Here is a 22,941-nt window from a genome sequence, read left to right as displayed (position 1 = left end):
GACAATTGTCTACATTATTCAATACAGTACAGTACAATGCTGTACAGGTCTATAATGTAGGAACAATAGGCTACATTATAGCCTAGATGTGTAGCAAGCTATACCATCTAGGTTTGTATAAGTAAACTCTACAATATCCACACAATGATTATATCTCCTAAGAAGACATTTCTCAGAATGTGGCTCAGTCATTAAGGGATACTAGACTATACTAACAACAACTATCATTTGTTAAATAAATTACAGGCAGTGTGTTAACCACTTTACCTACACACCCTCTAGGACAGCACTTACTGATGAAGCTAATTTGCCCCAGGTCACACAGTTAGTAAGAAATGTTAACCCTTCAGCTACATCATTTCTTACAAGATTCCACAGCAATCCCTGAGAGAGATTAGACCACCTTGATTCTGACACAATTGGGACTGATATTCAGTTAATAAAAAATCCTTAAAAAGCAATTCACCAGCAAGAGGTCCCAAGATGGCAGAATAAGAGGCAGCTCTGGAACACAGCTCCCAGTGAGAAAGACACAGAAGCTGAATGGTCTCCACAATTTCAAACAAGGTACCAGGTTCATTTTGTGGATCTGGTTGGACAGTGGGTATAAACCAAATAGAGCAAGTTGAGGCAAGGTAGGGCACTGCCCCACCCAGGAGGTGCATGCAAGCAACTGGAAAACCAGGGGATCTCCCCTTCTGGGACTTTGGTTTGGGTTCAGTGCTCCACCCAAGCCCTATCACCCACAGAACAGGAGATCTTCACTAGGCTGAAAAGCCTCAGCAAACTGCCTGAACAGGGCAGAACAGCAACTTTGGCAGGAGCCAGAGCTGTCAGCATAGATCTAGGCGGAAGCACTGGCAGATGCTGAGAAAGCCAAATGCCAGCAGGACAGAGCTACCCGCCCCCCAGGAAAGAAGGGGAACTGAATGCAGGGAAACAGGCCATACAGCAGGAAGGATCTCCCCTGACAAAGCCTAGCAGGCTAAAAAACCCTTACTTGAGATTTGCACCCAGAACATCAGTTAGAGAGTGAACAGGAACAAACAAGCTCCGCGGGGGAAAGGGGCAACCACCATTGCAGAAGGTGGCCTAATTTTATGAGTAAACATAAGATGCAGAAAAAAATACACAGCAGGACCACTGAAATCATGGCAGCCCAGCAGTGCCTCTGCGGGCAGACAAAGGAAAGGCCACCTCCCCAAGCAGTTACTGGATATCAAACCTACATAAATTCAACAAGGGAAGAAACCAGTGCAAGAAGGATGAAAACATCAAAAACCAGAACGCCTCTCCCCGACCATGAAATCACAGCTCCTCACCAGCAAGGGAACAAAGCAGGATGGAGAACAAATTTGATGAACTGACAGAATTAGGCTTCAGAAGGTGGGTAATAACAAACTTCTCTAAGTTAAAAGAACATGTTCTAACCCAATACAAAGAAAATAAAAACTCTGAAAAAAACGTTAGCCAAAATACTAACTAGAATACTCAGCTTAGAGAAGAACATAAACAACTTGATGGAGCTGAAAAACACAGCACAAGAACTTCATGAACCATATACAAGTTTCAATAGCTGAATAGATCAATCAGAAGAAAGGATATCAGAGACTGAAGATCAACTCAGTGAAATAAAAGGAGAAGAAAAGCAAAGAGAAAAAAAGAGTGAAAGGAAAGGAACAAAGCCACCAAGAAATATGGGATTATGTAAAAAAGACCTAATCTATGGCTTGATCGGTGTACCAGAAGAAGATGGGGAGAATGAATCCAAGCTGAAAAACACTCTTCAGGATATTATCCAGGAGAACTTCCCCAGCCTAGCAAGGCAGGCCAACATTCAAATACAGGAAACACAGAGAACACCACAATGATACTCCTCTAGAAGAGCAACCCCAAGGCACATAATCGTCAGATTCACCAGGGTCGAAATGAAGGAAAAAATGCTAAGGGTAGCCAGAAAGAGAGGTTGGGTCACTCACAAAGAGAAGCCCCTCAGACTCATAGCAGATCTCTCGGCAGAAACCCTGCAAGCCAGAAGAAAGTGGGGGCCAATATTCAACATCCTTAAAGAAAAGAACTTTCAACCCAGAGTTTCACATCCAGTAAAACTAAGCTTCATAAGTGAAGGAGAAATAAAATCCTTTATGAACAAGCAATTGCTGAGAGATTTTGTCACTACCAGACCTGCCCTGCAAGAGCTCCTGAAGGAAGCACTAAACACAGAAAGGAAAAACCAGTTCCAGCCACTTCAAAAAAGAACCAAATGGTAAGGACCAACGAGGCAATGAAGAAATTACACCAACCTAAGGACAAAACAACCAACCAGTAACAAAACGGCAGGATCAAATTCACACGTAACAGTATTAACATTAAATGTCAATGGACTAAACGCCCCAATTAAAAGACACAGACTGGCAAACTGGATAAAAAGACAAGAACCATCGGTGTGCAGTATTCAGGAGAACCATCATATGCACAGACACACACAGACTCAAAATAAAGGGATGGAAGAAGACTTACCAAGCAAATGCAGAGCAAAAAAAGCAGGGGTGGCAATCCTAGTCTCTGATAAAACAGACTTTAAACCAACAAAGATCAAAAGAGACAAAGAAGGGCATTACACAACGGTAAAAGGATCAATGAAACAAGAAGAGCTAGCAATCCTAAATATATATGCGCCCAATACAGGAGAACCCTGATACATAAAGCAATTCCTTAATGATCTACAAAGAGACTTAGACTGCCACACAATAATAGTGGGAGACTTTAACATTCCACTGCCAACATTAGAAAGATCGATGAGACAGAAAATCAACATGGAAATCCAGCATTTGAATGCAGATTTGGACCAAGCAAACTATAGAGATTTACAGAACTCTCCACCCAAAATCCATAGAATATATATTCTTCTCAGCATCACATCACACTTCCTCTAAAATTGACCACATAATTAGAAGTAAATCACTTCTCAGCAAATGCAAAAGAATGAAAATCATAACAAACAGTCTCTCAGACCACAGTGCAATCAAATTAGAACTCAGGATTAAGAAATTCACTCAAAAACTGCATAACTTCATGGAAACTGAACAACTGGTTCCTGAACGTCAAATGGATAAACAAGGAAATGAGGGCAGAAATAAAGATGTTCTTCGAAACCAACAAGAATAAGACACAACATAACAGAATCTCTTAGACACATTTAAAGCAGTGTCTCGAGGGAAATTCATAGCAATAAATGCCCAGATGAGGAGAAAGGAAAGATCTAAAATTGACACACTATCATCAAAATTGACAGAGTTAGAGGGGCAAGATCAAAGGAACTCAAAAGTTAGAAGAAGACAAGAAATAACTAAGATCAGAGCAAAACTGAAGGAGATAGAGACAAAAAAATCCTTCAAAAAATCAACAAATCCAGAAGCTGGTGGTTTGAAAAGATCAACAAAATAGATAGACCACTAGCCAGAGCAATTAAATAAAAGAAGAAGAATTAAACAGATGCAATTAAAAATGATAAAGGGGACATCAGTGCTGATTCCACAGACATACAAACTACCATCAGAGATTACTATGAACAACTCTATGCACAGAAACCAATAATTCTGGAAGAAATGGACAGATCACTGGATACTTATACTTTCCCAAGACTAAACCAAGAGGAAGTTGAAACCCTGAATAGACAAATAATAAGGGCTGATGTCGAGGCAACAATTAATATTGACCAAAAAAAGTCCAGGTCCAGACAGGTTCACAGCTGAATTCTACCAGACAGAGAGGAGCTGATACCATTCCTCTTGAAACTATTCCAAACAATAAAAAAAGAGAGAATCCTCCCTAACTCTTTCTTTGAGACCAACATCTTCCTGATACCAAAATCTGGCAGAGACAAAACTGAAAAAGAAAACTATGGGCCAATATCCATGATGAACACTAATGCAAAAATCTTCAGTAAAAGACTGGCAAACTGATTGCAACAACACATCAAAAAGCTTATCCAACATGATCAAATATGCTTCATCCCACAGATGCAAGGCTGGTCAACATACACAAATTTATAAACACAATTCACCACAGAAATGGAACCAAAGACAAAAATCACATGATTATCTCAATAGATGCAGAGAAGGTCTATGACAAAATTCAACAGCACTTTATGCTAAAAATTCTCAATAAACTAGGTATCGATGAAATGTATCTCAAAACAATAAAAGCTATTTACAACAAACCCACAGCCAATACCATACCAAATTAGCCAAAATCAGAAGCATTCCCTTTGAAGTCTGGCACAAGACAAGGATGCCCTCTCTGACCACTCCTATTCAATATAGTATTGGAAGATCTAGCCACAGCAATTAGGCAAGAAAAAGAAATAAAGGGCATTCACTTAGGAAAAGAAGAAGTCAAATTGTCCCTATTTGCAGATGACATGATATATTTAGAAGACTACATTGTCTCAGCCCCAAACCTCCTTAAGCTGATAAGCAGCTTCAGCAAAGCCTCAGGATAAAAGATCAATGTGCAGAAATTATAAGCATTCCTATACACCAATAACAGACAAACAGAGAGCCAAATCATGAAAAAACTCCCATTTACAATTGCTACAAAGAGAATAAAATACCTAGGAATGCAACTAACAAAGGAGGTAAACGATCTCTTCAAGGAGAACTACCAACCACTAATCAAGGAAATAAGAGAGGACACAACAGATGGAAAAAACATTCCATGCTCATGGTTGGGAAGAATCAACATTGTGAAAATGGCCATACTGTCCAAAGTAATTTATAGATTCAACATTATCTCCATTAAGCTACCAATGACCTTCTTCATAGAACTGGAGAAAGCCACTTCAAACTTCATATGGAACCAAAAGAGAGCTCACATAGCCAAAATGATACTAAGGAAAAAGAAAAAAAAAGCAGGAGGCATCATGCTGTCTGACTTCAAACTATACTACAAGGTCACAGAAATCAAAACAGCATGGTACTGGTATCAAAACAGAGACATAGACCAATGGAACAGAACAGAGGACTCGGCAGCAATGCCACACATCTACAACTATCTGATCTTTGACAAACCAGATAAAAACAAGCAATGGGAAAAGGATTCCCTGTTTAATAAATGGTGTTGGGAAAACTGGCTAGCAATAGGCAAGAAGCTGAAACTGGACCCCTTCCTGACACCTTATACAAAAATTAACTCCAGATGGATTAAAGATTTAAACATAAGAACTACCACCATAAAAAACCTAGAAGAAAACCTAAGCAAAACCATTTAGGAGATAGGCACAGGCGAGGACTTCATAACTAAAACACCAAAGCAACTGCAACAAATGTCACAATAGACAAATGGGACCAAATTAAACTTAAGAGCTTCTGCACAGCAAAAGGAACCATCAATAGAGTAAACTGGTAACTAACAGAATGGGAAAAAATTTTCTCAATCTACCCATCAGACAAAGGGCTAATATCCAGAATCTACAAAGAACTAAAACAGATTTAAAAAAAAAAAAAAAAAAGATTCAAGAGTGGGTGAAGGATATGAACAGACACTTCTCAAAAGAAGACAAATATGCGGCCAACTAACATGGAAAAAATGCTCATCATCACTGGTCATTAAAGAAATGCAAATCAAAACCACATTGAGATACCATCTTACACCACTTAGAATTGCAATCATTAAAAAATCTGGAGACAATAGATGCTGGAGAGGATATGGAAAAAAAGGAACACTTCTGCATTGTTGGTGGGAGTATAAATTAGTTCAACCATTGTGGAAGACAATGTGGCGATTCCTCAATGACCTAGAAATAGAAATTCAATTTGACCCAGCAATCCCATTACTGAGTGTATACCCAAAGGATGATAAATAGTTCTATCATAAATACAGTTGCACAGGTATGCTCATTGTGGTGCTGTTTATGATAGCAAAGACCTGGAACCAACCTAAATGCCCACTGATAATAGACTGGACACAAAAAATGTGGCACATATACACCATGGAATACTATGCAGCCATAAAGAACTATGAGTTTGTGTCCTTTGTAGAGATGTGGATGAACCTAGAAACCATCATTTGCTGCAAACTGACACAAGAACAGAAAACCAAACACTGCCTGTTTCCACTCATAGGCAGGTGATGAACAATGAGAACACTTGGGCACAGGCAAGGAAACAACACTCACAGGGCTAGTTGGGGGGATGAAGGAGAGTGGGGGAGACAACAGTGGGGGACGGGGAGGATGGGGACGGATAACAGCTAAACACCATGGCATGTATGTACCTATACAACAGGATGCACGATGTGCATATGTACCCCAGAGCCCAAATACAAAAAAATATAGATATATACATTGAAAAAGAAAAAAAAAAAAAAAAAGAAAGAAATAGAAATACCATTCAACCCAGCAATCTCATTACTTGGTATATACCCAAAGAATTATAAATTGTTCTATTATAATGACACATGCACACATATGTTCACTGTGGCACTGTTTAGGATAGCAGAGACTTGGAACCAACCCAAATGTCCATCAACAACAGACCGTATAAACAAAATGTGGCACATATACACCATGAAATACTACGCAGCCATAAAAAGTAATGAGTTCATTTTTTATGTCATTCATAGGGACATGGATGAATCTGGAAACCATCATTGTCAGCAAAGTGACACAAGAACAGAAAACCAAACACCACATGTTCTCACTTATAGGGGGATGTTGAACAATGAGAACACGTGGACACAAGGAGAGGAGCGTCACACACGGCAGTCAGCTGGGGGGGAGATTGGGGAGGGACGCGGGGAGTTGGGAGGGTGCGGAGGGATAACAAGGGGAGAAATACCAGATATAGGTGATGGGGGGATGAAGGTGGTAAACCATCTTACCACGTATGTACCCATGCAACAATCCTGCATGATCTGCATATGTGCCCCAGAACCTAAAGTACAATAAAACAAAACAAAAAAATTCATTCACATATGCCTATAATGTTTGTCATCTAATATTTGATTCAAAATTCTTAATATATAGAATATATGCCAATTATTATATAGTGGTGACATATTTTTATGATTATAAAGATTCTGGTAGAAAAATGATTTCTTTTACTGTGGTATCACAGGACACTTTAGTATATACATGGTGCCGGTGTTGCATCATATGCAACTTTAAATTTATTTAAAGAGGCCTAAAAACATATGAAGTGATCTGATGGCAGCATTCTGTAGGCTTTCATTATTTTTATTCAGTTATCTCATACACACATTATAGCATTTTCAAGTCACTATCTTATAAAGTTCAGGGTTTCAACCTTAAACAAATTTCTTGCCAAATGTTCTTACTCTTGGTACTCTCACGTACCTGTCATTAGTTAGTCTGGCAAATTAGAAGAGTAGAGGTTGAGTAAAGTGTTTCTACTTCCATTTGCATGTGACAAAGTCACAATAGGACTTTTATGTAAATTTTGGTGAAAGGAATAAAATGAAGAAATATCTCTTTTTCTGTGGACCTTATTCTCCATCTCAACCATGACTCTTTAGTAAGACTGTAGCTTTTGACATTGTGCTTGGAAGTACCCTTGGGGGTCTGAATAAGGGTGTAATAGGGCTCATAGAAAAGGAACATAAAATAAGTTTTTGAGGTAAGTTGCTTTCAAGATACCCTTGAAGTTACCTAGCCTAATGCATCTGGGGAAAAAAAAGTAGGTAATAAAATGTAACCAAAGTTATAGCCGGAATAAAAAAGAATGTGTGTGTCATCTTATTGTTTGCTGTCATGTATCCTTCGAGGACCAAGCAGCAAAAAAATATTTTGACTTTCAAATTTAACCACATTGAGTTATGATATTGTTCATTTTAGAAAAGTAAATGGGTTTTGTGTCCCGGACAAAGTGCTATGAGATGTAGCTGGAAGACTGAGCTCACAGCGTTCGTGTGTTTTGGAGGCATTCTTTAACGTAACTTTCTATAGCGTGTTAAACACAGTGAGGCATAGTGAAGATCAGTTTTTGTTACTCTTTTTAATATAAACATTTTTTAAGTCTCAATAAAACCTGCATGGGATAGGCTCCTATAAAACTCTAAAAAAGGAGCCATGTTGGTTTTCTGAGACTCCAAGTCAATTTTATAATTTAAAATATACAAGTAGAAAAAATATGGTTCAAAATTATTTACTACTCAAAAGTACAATTAATAGAGACTGGAACCAGAAAGAAAAAAGATGACTACTCTAGAAAATCTGATGCCACAGTTTATGATTCCTACCACCTAGTGACTAATATTAGAACAAGGTAAAGACACAACTATGACTCATGACTCCACATTAATTCTGACAGGCCCTGTGTTGTGTTGGGGTGTGGAGTACCATTTCATGGCTGAGTGGTACCAGATTTCCTTTTCTGGCAATTAAGGAACTGGACATCATGACTAAGAAGGAGTATGACCTTAAAGTAATACAGAAAATAGTCCTGAATGCCTCAATGAACTATTTGAAAGAAAAAAACGTATGAGATGTCAAAGCTAGATAAGAGTGGCAAGCAGAGAACCAAAGAAAACTTTACTATTAAGCGACTTTGCTAATTTCAATGTACTTAAGATTTATGTATATGAATGCTTTCAGAGTGGTGGACCAAAACCAAAGCCAAGAGCTCACCCGGGTGGGTAATCAAATAGAAGACTCCCTATGTCTAAGACCCCAAAGCAATTTCTCTCTAGAGAGATACTCCATAAAACAGTAAAATCGAATGTTCAGGTCTAAACTATGAGAATAGATGGAAGGAAAAAATAAAATCTCAATAGTCAAAAAGTCACTCAATATACATGAAACATACAGGAAAACAAAGCAGTTTAAGTTAGAGTCAATAGAAATAATGAATGTCAGAAGCATACCTGCAAAGACTTTAGATATTTGACTTTCAGACAGATTACATGTGTTATTAAAAAAAAAAAAAAAAAAAAAAAAGAACTAAGAAACACCATGAGAATGAGGAAACAGGAATAACAAGAATATCTAAAAAGTAGCCCAGAAAGCCAATAGATGGAAACTATAAAAGAAAGAAACACGATGAGAATGAGAATGTCTTACTTATGGTTAATCAGATTTTTGGAATGAGAAAGAGAATGGGATGAGGCAATATGTGAAATATAGATAATTGCTAAGATTTTCCAGAATTGATAAAATTTACCAATTTTAAAATTCTTAAAGACCAGAAAATACCCAAAAGAATAAATACCTGGGCATATCATACTGAAAATGCAAAATACAAAAAGCAGCCAGAGAGAAAAATAAACTAACTACAAAAGTAGGAAAATCAGACTCGCATTTGACTTCTTGATAGCAAGAATGAGATTTTTAAAATTAAAATAATATACTGTGAGATTAAAAAATGAGAATAATGTACTTTATTGCTAAAGCAAATAAGGAACTCATTAGCCTGAGGTTGTCTTTGCAACTCAAGCACTTAGATAAGCAAAGTGAAACTTAATTTGGAAACCTTTTATATAACTGACTTAAGAAAAATTAGTCTCAGCCAATCACAAACAGTCAACCAGTGATTGTCTATACAATTAGGGACCTACAATCAGATCATATCCAAATAAGGCAAATAACTAGCTGTAGCCAATCAGATAATTTTTAACTTTACTTTTGTGTTCAGCCTACAAATGCACATTGTTCAGACTGATAGAGAAGAGCTCCCTGAACCTCTTTAGATTTTGAGTGTTGCCTGATTTATCAATCATTACTTGCCTAAATAAACTCTGAAATTTAATTTGTCTAAAGTGTTTAACAATGTACTATTCCAGATCCAGTGAAAATTTATTTAAAGGACAGGAGAGAAAGAGCCATTCTATTAAATCAAAAATTGATTTTTCTAAACATAATTCCTTACAGAGAAAAATAATAAATAATATTTATCAGAGAAATAAAAACTGGTAGTTCCAGAAGTAAGCTATAAAATTCATAAAGGGAAAAGTAACAATAGATAACATGTATAATTGTTATTATATGCCAGCTACTGTTCTAAGTGCTTTTCTAGAGGAATTCATTTTACAAAAAGAACCTTAAGAGTAAATATATTATTTCCATTTTACAGATAAGGAAGCTGGGGCACAGCAAGGTTAAGTAACATTTCTAAATTTGCACAACTGTTGAGTAAACTGTGTATGACATCTATACTGTCTAACTCCAGTGGCCATGTCTTTAACCAACAAACTAGACTTTCCGGAAGAATAATGAGCCAAAAACATAGTGATTGTCTTTATAAAGCAATAATAATCATATCTTTTGGGTTAAAAAGTAAGACAAATATAAGTTAAGGGAAGACAGTAGCATATAAATTAAGAAGAAGTGGCTGAAGTTAAAATAACTCATATTACTCAGAAGGAGGATAAAGCAATTAACTTTAGATTTTTGTCATACATCTATGTTAAATTTTCTAGGTTAACTGCTGAAAAACAAATTATTCTGAAAATGAATTCATATCCATCTTAATTGTTTTTTCTCTTGTTGCCCAGGCTGGAGTGTAATGTCACAATCTTGGCTCACTGCAACCTCCACCTCCCAGGTTCCAAGCGATTCTCCTGCCTCAGCCTTCTGAGTAGCCGAGATTACAGATAAGGGCCACCACCCAGCTAATTTTTTGTATTTTTAGTAAAGACAGGGTTTTGCCATGTTGGCCAGGCTGGTCTCAAACTCCTGACCTCAGGTGATCCACCCACCTCGGCCTCCCAAAGTGCTGGGATTACAGGCATGAGCCACTGTGCCCAGTATCATCTTAAATCTTTACAACTTCCTGCTGTTTGGTAACAAAATAGATACACACCTGAAATTATTTATTAAAAACTCTTTTACAGAGAATTTAGCATATAATGCAACTTTCTACATTTCCTATAAAACAGAAACCTAAATTTTTAGTTTAGTATTACAGGTTCTCTATAGTCTGTCTCAAATGATTTGTCTGCCCACACATCTTCCACTGCTCCACTTCGAACTTTTATAGTTCAGCTAATGGAAATAATTTTCATTCATAAACCTAATTTGTGTTCTATATCTTTCATGAAAGACTCACACTCACACTCTTCCTCAACATTTCTTACATCAAAATATTTAGCTTTGTCAGGAATGAAATAAAGAGTCAGTTCAGCCAGGTGTGTTGGCTCACACCTGTCAGCCCAACACTTTGGGAGGCTAAGGTGGGAGGATCATGAGGTCAGGAGTTCCAGACCAGCCTGAATAACACGGTGAAACCCCATATCTAATAAAAATACAAAAATTAGCTGGGTGTGATGGCACATGCCTGTAATGCCAGCTACTCTGGAGGCTGAGGCAGGAAAATCCCTCGAACCCAGGAGGCGGAGGTTGTGGTGAGCCTAGATCACGCCATTGCAGTCCAGCCTGGGCAACAGAACAACACTCTGTCTCAAATAAAATAAAATAAAATAAAGTCAGTGCAAAGATCTTAACATAAGAATGGTCTTTGCGTATCCAAGCTACAGAGAAAAGGCCAGCATGAGAGCAAAGTAATGCTCAGGAGGAAGCAGCAGGTCAAGCCTGAGGATCATACAAGGCCAGATTGCAAAGGATCCATAGTTCAGTGAAGGGAGTGTGAATTTTACTAAAAACACCAGCATTTAAAAAAAAAAAAAATCACATAACTAAATTTCAAATTTCAAAAGTTCTGATAATTTCCAGTATTACCTATTTGTTTTTTGCAATATAATGTACTGTCAATTGAAGAGTCATGAGGTCTACAGATGAGGGGAGGAGACTTTATTTATTATACAGGGTTATAGCCTGCAAGGTGTCCATCTCAACACTCTTTATAAAAACTAAAGTTTCCTCTCGCAATTTAGGATTAAATTTAGGATTCTGAATAGGATTCACAGTTCCTCCTGTATCCTTTTGAATACGTATGTTTAAACAACCTGTCCAGTATAAATTCCTATTCCACCCTCCCCTCCCTCAAAGTGCCTCCTAATAGTCTCGGTGGGAGGCTACCCTTTCTAGCCCATCAGAATGGCCACCTTGCAGGACATAACCCTTTATAAAAAATGAAGTATTTCCAAATGTATAGATCTTGTGATGCTTCAGTTGACAGTTCACAGGAACAAATGATATTCCATTATTACAGAGAAGACAGACAGATGTGACAAAGTAATAGGATGTGCCTAATGCCCCTGGTAATTCAAAGTAGGCATCGGAATTAGGGCTGCACCTTCTCATTCCTGGTCGAGAGCTCTAAATAAAGTATTCACACTGATTTTTTATTGCCTATTGACGGGAAAATCAATTCAAAGTTCAAGTTGTTGGAGAAGAGAACAGATATGTATTCGCTTTAGAAGTTCTTCTGATAATGAGTGGGATGACTTAGGAAATGAAGTCCTGGTTACACACAGCGAGAGGGCCACACACATTCCAAATGCGTGACTTATGAAAGGGGACTTGGGTTACTGCATCCTAGAAGACAAACCAGTGAGAATATGAGAACAACTGTTCAGCGTTCGCATGAACAAGTAAGTCGACTAAATTCTGACTAAAGGAGTTTTAAATGTATAATTTGCAGAATATATCCTCTTCTTGATGCAACAGTGAGAGGTAATCAGGATTTCACACGGATAAATTTATTTTCTGATAAAGTTAGAAGAGCAATGAGGAAACCTGAAAGATTTTGAGTTTTAAAGATCTCTTTTGTATCACTTGATATGAATAAGATTTTAGGGCCATGATCTCTAACAAGAGAAATAAACCTATATTTACTCCGGTATTTAAACTCTATTTTAATTTAATTACATATGAAAATAAGGATCTTTTGAAGGCGGTTAAGTAAGAGTAATCATGCTTAATTATTGTTGGTTAAATTGGCCTTTTAATGATTTACTAAAATTTAACCCACATCCCCTTGGAAAAAAATGGCATTTTGAATCACAATCTTCATCTGGCAGTTGAAACCACAGGGCTAAATTGCATTTAAACGTCTTGTTATAGGGACATGGTTAAACTGGGAATTGTAAATAATTCCAAGGCAATGTTTGAAACAGCAAATAGAAATGCCCTTAGGAGTCATATATATTTTTGTTCTTCATTTCCACATTAAACCTTTTTACCAGAAATATTTATATTCTCTAAAGACAAGGAAAATATGTCTGATAAAAAATAAGCCAAACAAACAACAAACTTGGGAACATTTTCCATAAAAATATATAGGATTGTTAAAAAATACTGGGCAGCTTCCTGGTGGAATTTTACTCACAGTGTGACAAGAATCTGTAAGTGTGGTCTTCTAGGTTGTTGACAAAAGGATTACAAAGAAAGCTCAATGAATGAAAAACAGATACTACAGGAATATGCAGTGGATGTTTTTATATCTCATACTTTAATCCAAATGGCTATTATTGATTATTCCCCCCCCACAGTAATGACTGAGAAGCATTGTGATCAAGTAGACAGGAACTAGTAAGTAAAATAAAGAAATCTGAATTCTGGGCAAAGCCAAGTCCCTAATAAACTGCCTCTCTCTATTTTAGTTTCTTTATTTTGGGTCTAGGCAGCACCAGCCTTTGCAGACTCCTAGAAACAAGTTACCTGATTTCATTAAGACCTTTGAAACCTCACGAAAAAAAAAAAAAAAAAAAAAATCTCAATAGTCACTATAATTTCTCCACTTGTTTTTGTTAGTTAAATGGGTTTAAAAATTCTTAATACTGTTTATTTCAGAATTGGGCATTTAAAATATTTACTCATATAGAAAGCCACTGATTTTTTCAGTCCCTAACTGAGTTCCATACGCAAAAAATAATCTCATTATATATATGTTCTCACCACAGTACCTAAATATCTGAAACAGTAATTATAAATAGTATAAATAGCACATTTAATTTACATGAGTTTAAATATGTCTTTTAATAGCTGCTGATCTCAGCTAGGTGTGGTGGCTTGTGCCTGTAATCCCAGCACTTCCGGAGGTGGAAGCGGGCAGATGACGAAGTGAGGAGTTCGAGACCAGTGAAACCCCGTCTCTACTAGAAATACACAAATTAGCTGGGCATGGTGGTGCGCACCTGTAATCCCAGCTACCTGGGAGGTTGAGGCAGGAGAATCACTTGAACCTGGGAGGCAGAGCTCATGGTGAGCTAAAATCGCACCACTGCCCTCCTCCAACCTGGGCGACAGAGCGAGTCTCCGTCGCAAAGGAAAAAAAAAAAAAAAAAAAAATCTGCTGATCTCAGAATATGCCTAATAGAGTTTGGATGTTGTATCCTCTCAATCTCATGTTGAGTTGTAATTTCCAGTGTTGGAAGTGGGGCCTCGTTGGGAGGTGATTGGATCTGGAGGTAGATATTTCTGGAATGATTCAGCCCCATCCTCTCAGTGCTATTCTTGCAATACTGAGCGAGTTCTCACAAGATCCTTCACCTTCCACCTTAGTAAAAGCTTCCCGAGGACTCCCTAGAAACCAAGTATATGCTAGTACCAATTAAACCCCTTTTCTTTATAAATTATGCAACTTCAGGTATTCTTTACAGCAACACAAGAACAGCCTAAAAGAAAGTCCCTATATTTTGAAAAGTTTTCAAGGTAGTATTATCTCTACTTTATTTATTTTCTTTCTTTTTGGAGACAGTCTCTCTCTGTTGCCCAGGCTGGAGTGCAGTAGTACAATCTCAGCTCACTGCAACCTCTGCCTCCTGAGTTCAAGCAATTCTCCTGCCTCAGCCTTCTGAGTAGCTGAGATTACAGGCACATGACACCGTGCCCGGTTAATTTTTGTAGTTTTAGTAGAGACGGGGTTTCACCATGTTGGCCAGGCTGGTCTCAAACTCCTGACCTCAGGTGATCTGCCCACCACAGCCTCCCAAAGGGCTGAGATTACAGGCGTGAGCCACGGCACATGGCCTAATTTCTGTTATATCTAAGAAAGGACAGTAACTATGTATTGTTTATCTAGGTTCATTGTGCCTTGATATTTTTAGAACATTGTGATTGGCTCACACAAATTTTGAATGCTCTGAGAAATGTCAGACCAGATTAAGAAAGTAAGTCTAGCAGAGTTAGAGCTTAACTGAATTTGATATCAGAAGTGCAAATAAATGTGATGGTCAGCAAAGCCACCCACCAGAAAGATCCACTTGACAGATACCTTGAATGTTTTCCAGAAATGTATAATAAAAGCAGAAAGTACAAGAAAGAGGTGACCACAGTCAATCAGGCAGTGACCCAAATATAAGATGCTGTATAAAATGAATGTGGACTAAATTTAGCTATTCTGGCGCTATTGTTCATTTGCAGAAATCACTGTATTTTTGAAGTCTAAGAGCCAAGTATTTCAAGGTTTGAGGGCAGAGAAATATGATTCTGTAGAGTCAAACTGAGATTTTCTCACCCAAGAAAGAGAATAGCTAAAGTTGCGGAAATTTCAGACAGAAAGAATTCTATTCCAGGAATACATATAACCAAGCACAGATTATATATCCAGGATAAATTTAAGAGAGGTGGCCAAATAAGGCATACCAGACAAGGCACAACATGAGGCCTTCAGCTGAAAAGAAGGATATATGGCCTTTATGTGGCAGCCTTGAAGATACTTTGTTCTAAATTCCTTCCAAGGAAAAATTTTTAGTTCAGCTGCAAAGGGAGCAGTGAGCTGCCAGCTTCCAGTTGTTAGCAACTCCAGGATCCACCTCTGTGTCTCAGCTTGGACCATGTGATTCCCCAACAACCCCAACCAATGACTGAGCATGGTGGTGGTACAAGGACCTGGTGTCCATTTCTGCCTAATGAGAGATGCCTCTAATAGCCACTCTTGGCTCTGCAGGTACACATAGTGTTGGTCCAGGTTATTGGTTTCCACCAGAGGTGACGTTGCCCTCCAGGGAACATTTAGCAATATTTGGAGGTTTTTGTTGTTGTTGTTACAGTTGAGGGTATGCTCCTGGCATCTAGTAGTGGGATCCAAGGATACTAGTAGACATTGTATTAAGTTGGTGCAAAAGTAATTGTGGTTTTGATATGAAAAGTAATGGCAAGACACACAATAATTTTTGCACCAATCTAATAATATTCAGCCTTCCTCAATGGGGATATTATCTTAAGTGAAATAAGCCAGACATAGAAAGACAAATACCATATGTTCTTATTCATATGTGGAATTTTTAGAAGTTGAAATGATAGAAGTAGTGAACAGAACAGTGGTTACCAGAGACTCGGGAGGGTATAGGGGAGAAGGCATGGGAAGAGGTTGGTTAGTGGGTACAAAGTTACTAATTTAAAGGAAGAAAAAGGTCTAGTGCCCTATTGCACAGTAGAGTGACTACAGTCAACAGTAAATTGCTAGAAGACAGGAGCTGGAATGTTCTTACTATAAAGAAATTATAAATGTTTGAGGTGATAGATATGTTAACTACCCTGACTTAATCATTACACAATATATTAATGTACTGAAACAACACACTGTTCCCCATAAATACAATTATGTGACAACTAAAAACAGATAAATAAATAAATTCAGAAAGAAAAATAATTGAAAATATTGATCCCAAAATTTCTTTCTTTCCTTTCTTTTTTTTTTTTTTTTTTTTCCTTTGAGACAGGATCTCACTTTTTCACCAAGATCAGGGCACAGTGGCATGATCACAGCTCACTGTAGCCCTGCAGTCCCAATCTCCTAGGATCAAGCTATCCCCAAAACTCAGTCTCCAGAGAAGCTAGGACTACAGGCACATGCCATCATACATAACCAGTTTTTTTGTTTGTTTGTTTGTTTGTTTGTTTGTTTTATTTTCCACAGAGATGAGATTTCACTTTGTTGCCCAGTCTAGTCTCAGACTGCTGGGCTCAACCTTATTTTTTTGCCTTGGCTTCCCAAACTGTTGAGATTACAGGTGTGATTCACCCTACCTGGCTGAGTCCAAAATTTCAATAGTGCTGATGCTGAGAAACCTTGACCTAGAATTTACCACATCTGAATAAGATCTGAGGATTTCCCTGAGCAATCTTGTATCTTCCTCTTCTTTTTCACAGGTGTCAGAGCGACACGTCTGTCCCAAAACTTTACTGTTCAATTGTGCTCCATCCCTTCTTTAGCTTTCCAGTTGTTAACTCCCCCTGGCATTTCCCATTCAATCTAAAAGTCTGATTTACAGAACATCCAAATGACATCCTTTAATAAACACAACCACCATAATAATTGCTAAGAGAAAAATATAAACAAGAGATAAACTGTATTACAAGGAGATCACATGTTACAATATAGAAAACCTTCCTAACACAAAATATAATGAATGTTAATATATTAAAACTCAATAGAAGCTCTATACCACAAGAAGGTGCAGGCATGCCCACTGTGCATGTCAAAGGATTCAGTCAGTATACTGTTCATTTTTAATGTAGGGTCCTTCACTCTTCCAGAGTAGGGCAGAGTTATTTCTCAAGTGTGGCATTGTTAGAATTCTTCAGATGGGACTGGGCAGCATCTTTCAGAAGATGAAGGGTAAAGGCTTAAGAGGGCAAGGAGATCCTGACCCAATGTTACTCATAAATTGGCAGTGTTTTTGCATAAAAGCTAAACAGATTATTTCTTTTTAACATAGAATTTCTGAAAGTCATTGCATTAGAGGTAAATTTCAGACTGCTTTATATGTTATCAAGACCCTTCTACATTAGACTTACTTAATATTTTTCCCATACATACCCTGGATTTTCATTCATTCATCAATCAGTACCTGCACATCTATTATATACCAAGTTTCTGTGATAGGCAGATAGAATAGTGAGAAAGACAGACATAGCCCCTAAGCTTAGACTGCTTTAGCAATTGAGTATTATTTGCCCCTTTCCAAGCTTAAGATGCATCTTATTTGTCCATGCTCCTTTCCATGACTAAACTTCCTTTAGCCCTCCAAAGTCTACTTCTTTTCTGTATTTTGTCTCATGCCTTTGAAAAAAAAAAAATTGTCCTTGACCTCTGCATTAATCTCATACTTTGCTGTGCTTTCTGTAGCAATTAGCTTCTATTCTAGGCCACGTCTATAATATGATAATCTAGCAATCATGAGAGTGTCTCCTGATCTAAACCTGTGAACACACTGAAAGTGTGTGCCATGTCTTATCTAGACTTGTCCTGCGGGCACCCAGCAAAATGCTGTGCATCGTTGGTTATTCCATAAATGATCACATTTAATTTATTTATCTTTAAGTTGTCAACGAAGCAAACAATAACAAAATCGTAATATCAAATATATATTGTAGGCACTTTTTTGTTCTTTGTCTCAGATATTCAACACAACAATATTTAGTTATCATTAGTTCTTAGGCATTTATCCCTGCTGTGCTTACTTCTGTAGACTTTCCCAAAATAGAAGCTTCTTACTCTACAGATACCATGTCTATATTATTGTTTTTCATAACATCCTTCAAAAAAGGCTACATTATGCAACGGCAAAGCACAACAAAGAGTCTGTGTGGGACTTGTTCACATTGTCTCAGATGACAGAGGAGAAGGAAGAATCTATAACAGGTAAATTCACCATCTTTGAATATACTGGATACAATTGCTTCAACACGTTCACACAAGAAGAAAGCACCTAAGGTTTAAAATACATGACAAAAATGAGTATACTGGATCAAATTAGTAAATCAAAGAGCTTAATTAAGTATTAAAACTGTAGGGCTAGAGATGAGAAAACTGATTTATGTACATGGTACAGGGATTTTTATGTTGAACTCATTTCCTGCAACACTTTAAAACTTTTTGATATTTTTGCAAAAATGACTATACTATGGGAGGCATTTGCAGTATTACAGAAAGAACATGAGATTTGGAAGAGCAGACATGAATTTTAAATCTCAGCTAGACATTTTCCTGGCTGTGTGATACTGTTGATACTTTTAACTATTCTGATATTTCACTTCCTCATCTGAAAATGAAATAATTGTTGCATCACTTTTTATGATACTTACAAGAAATAAATGAAAAGTGCTAGCAATATATTAGGCATTCAATAAATATTTTTATCTTAGTCTAGTTTTTTTGTTTCAACTTAAGGTGTAGTATAAAGAATAATTATTAATGTTTAGAGAGGATTTAGGGAATAGATCAAAAACAATAAAATGATAATTTGGGTCACATGGAGAAAATAATACAACCTAATATTTACTTAAAGTCTGTTATTTCAGTTTAATGGTTTAAAAATTATTAAGATTATGCTTTTAATATTACCAAATGATGTTTAATAGTAAAAATTATTTCATAAACAATCTCAAAATAACATTTACATCTTAATTAGGGATATAAAATTATATTTTGCTCTGCATTAAACTGTAACATTATGATAAAACTTAATTTTAAACTTTTAATTTCTTAATTTATGATCATTTAGACTAAATCGAGTATGAAGTTCAAGTTATCTATGAATAAAGCTTACATATCTCCTAAGGTTCTCTTATTACAGATGACCCGTGGCTGGAAAAGTCATAGGGACATTTTTTAACCTATAAAATGGCATTGTATTACCCAACTCCATAAAGTTATTGACAAGATTAAATAAAAGTATTTATATGACCATGTTTTGGAAGTAAAGCATATTTCAGAATTTGTCTTTATTATATTCAAAGGTTGGGGTTAAAGGGAAAAGAGCAGAGTGATTTCTGGCTATATACCTCAATCTGACATCCTCTCAGTTTGGTGTGCTGCCTGGTCCCTGCACCTCAGGATGTGTGACTTCCCTTATAGACCATAAGAGATCTCAAATTGATTCAAACTCAGGTTGACCTGGGTTTACATATTCCACGGAGGAGGAGAGTTGCCAAACAGTACATTTCTTCAAGTAAAATAAATCATTCTCTTGGCATAAGGATTTAAACACATTAATATTTCCTTTAAAAATTACATTTGCGACAATAAATGTTTGAAGTTGAATTAATTTTACTCTGAAGCTGTGTGCTTTTAGTACCAGATTAATTGTTCTTAGAAACAAGAGATACACGAAATGGGCAAACAGTTAACTTTAAATTGTGTTTGCAAAATAAAACAGTAATTGCAGCAGATACTTAGAGCAGTACTCACTGTTCTAAAACAGTTACAGTGCTTTAAATGCTAGTAATTTTGTTCTTTGCCATTTTCCACTTGACTTACTTCAATACATTCTTAAAACTGCCATGCTGAATGATATTAATGGTGCAACAAATTGACTAGGATTATAGGAATGTATCTATTATTTTTATGGGCATATTTAATTGTACATGTTTCTTTAGGTTTCTAATTAAAACTGGCAGTAAAAACTATGTCTTCGTGTTTAAGCTTACATTTTTAGACTTAAACACATCTCATAATTAGTGCTAATATACAGATAGTTCAGAAAGATATAATGCTAACGCATTAAAGTGTATTGGAAATCCTATTATTAGTCCTATTATTAAAACAGACCCTTGTCAGCAGGGAAAGGGATAACTAAACCACTATAAATAGAATGTGTGCTGCTTCAGTTTCTTTCACAGATTTCTTAATATAATAAACTAAATGTCAGAGAGATCAGGACATAAATGATGGCACGATTCCAACAGGAAGAGTTTATCAGTTCCACTGTATTTAAAACTACACTCAACACTCTGTATTTTAAAATACTGTCTCAAGATTTTACTACAGACTTGAAGTGTAAGATGTAAAAATCCACACATTTCTGCAGACTGGGGTGACAATTTACCAAATAATAATCTTTAACTATTTCTTCTCAGTATTAGAGGCAACCACCAATTAGAGGACTAAATTCTCAGAGTCTCTAAGGGCAGTTCCACACTTTACATTTTCAATGGCAAATTGTATTTGACATTTAATTTAAAGCCCAAGACACCATAACATGAAATCTTCTAGGTCATTAATGACAAAGTATTAGCATAGCTTCCCACCTCCTTGTTGCCTGAGGCTACCTCTGCTATTTCCCAGAAGGCTTTATCATTACTGTAGTATCATGTCCATGGGGTAGTGTATTCCTAACACACCACATTATCTAAATACCAGGCATGATTCTTAGATGCTTATTACATACTTCTTATACTTGTTTGCCAATAAAATGCAATAGACAACATGAGCTCTGCAGGCCATAACCCACTAATTAAAGTTTTTGTGGTTGTGATGATGGGGGTGATAATACTTATTGTTGTATTTTTAAAGAGAATGAAAAGGGATGAACAATTTTTAAAAATACAGGAAGTAAAGAAGGACGCTTAGTTATAAGAACCCCCTGCTCTGTAATTACCACCTATTATTTTCATTGAGCGGGAAGGGGTCTAACTTACCTTTCAATTGCTTTTTAGTGAGTATAGTTACTTACTTGTGGTGTAGTTAAAATATGGGCTTTGAAACTAGACAGATGTGGGTTCAACACCGGATTGTATTAAGTACTAATTGTGAATATTTTAGGATTTTACCTAACCTCATTAAGACTATTTATTTGCTTGTGACATGAGGGTATGTATTATTTAATTAAAAAAAAAATTCTGTATGAATAAGATTATCTCATGTTAGATTTATGAACCTAAGATCAAATATTCCTAAGCAGAACAGGATTGTATTTAAGAGCTCATGCTCTGTGGTTAGACCAGCCAGATCTGAATTTCAGCTCTTCCTGTTTCCAGTAGCTAAAACTTGGACAACTTATTTAAAATCTCTAAGTCTGAGCTGTGGTAGCTTCTAACCACATATGGCTATTGAGTACTTAAAATGTACTTAGTCCATTTTGAGATATTCTGGAAGTGTCAAATATACATGCTTTAGTACAGAAAAAGGAATGTAAAATACCCTAGTTTAATATACGTTAAAATAATTCTATTTTTGGATTACATATATTGGATTTTATAACATAATTTATTATGTTTTAATCGTTTCCTTTTTTAACAAAAATGTGACTACTAGAAAATTTAAAATTACATATCTGGCTTCTTTTTTTGACTCTTCTTATTTCTATTGGGCAAGACTTCCTAAGCATTTTTCTCATCTGTAAAACAGAGTTAATAATATTTATCCAAATAATTTTCATGGGTATTAATGATATCACGTATAAAAAGCACTTATTTCAAAGCTTAGAACACAGTAGTGGGATGAGCAAGGTGGCTCACACCTGTAATCCCAGCACTTTGAAAGGCTGAGGAGGGCAGATCACAAGGTCGGGAGATTGAGACTGATCAAGTGAAACCACGTCTCTACCAAAAATACAAAAAATTAGCTGGGTGTGGTAGCACACACTGTAGTCCCAGCTACTCAGGAGTCTGAGGCAGGAGAATTGCTTGAACCTAGGAAGTGGAGGTTGCAGTGAGCCAAGATTGCGCCACTACACTCCAGCCTGGGTGACAGAGTGAGACTCTGTCTCAAAAATAAAACAAAACAAAACACGGTTGCTACTAGTGTCATCATCACATAATTCTTTTCTTCCTCCTCCATGCAGGAGGTAGGTCAAGTTTCTCCAAATTGTGAAGTCCTTTTGCTATATTTTTCTGGTTCACATTCTCAAAAATAGGAAGCACAAAATTGTACAGGTTATCCGTAGGCTTTCCATGTTACATGGTGCTCTGTAAGTTCAGTATTTTATTTCATTTATGTGCCAATCAGTCTTCAAGTTTTCTTAGAGTGGAGAATATGTCTTAGGCAATTTTACGTCTCCAGAACAGGGTCCTATATGTTTACCTGTTTTAATGTTACAGGCTTTATAATTCTAAAATATTATATATGTTAAAGAAAACATTAGTATTTAAAATTATCTATAAGTGGTTACCAATTTCAGTAAAAAAGAGTTCCTTATGATTTGAAGGCTAATAGTCTATTATATCTAATCAAATAATGCATTAAAATTCAGGGAAAGAATGAATTAGTAAGTGCCACCAGCAAGTGAATAAACATTGTTTTAAATACTTAGCTTCTGAGGTTGTAAGACATTGCAGATTCCTCAGTTGATATTTAC

The 22,941-nt window shown here is 36.6% G+C and overlaps 1 protein-coding gene across 3 annotated transcripts in view; it reads right to left on the bottom strand.

The window, feature by feature from the left end:
- Nucleotides 1–22,941, bottom strand: part of CNTN5 (contactin 5) — a 1,375,758-nt gene that overhangs the window by 843,514 nt on the left and 509,303 nt on the right. The window contains exon 1 of one of the 3 annotated variants that reach the window (XM_074400463.1): nt 6,883–6,928. The exons of the other annotated variants lie outside the window; for them this stretch is intronic. The gene's annotated coding sequence lies outside the window, so the exon portion shown is untranslated. Of the gene's footprint in view, nt 1–6,882; nt 6,929–22,941 lie in introns of those variants that run through there. 3 annotated transcript variants of the gene reach the window in all.

This window comes from Saimiri boliviensis, chromosome 6 (assembly GCF_048565385.1).
Source record: "Saimiri boliviensis isolate mSaiBol1 chromosome 6, mSaiBol1.pri, whole genome shotgun sequence".
NCBI classification, from domain to species: Eukaryota; Metazoa; Chordata; class Mammalia; order Primates; family Cebidae; genus Saimiri; species Saimiri boliviensis.
This window is presented reverse-complemented; position numbering and strand designations above follow the sequence as displayed.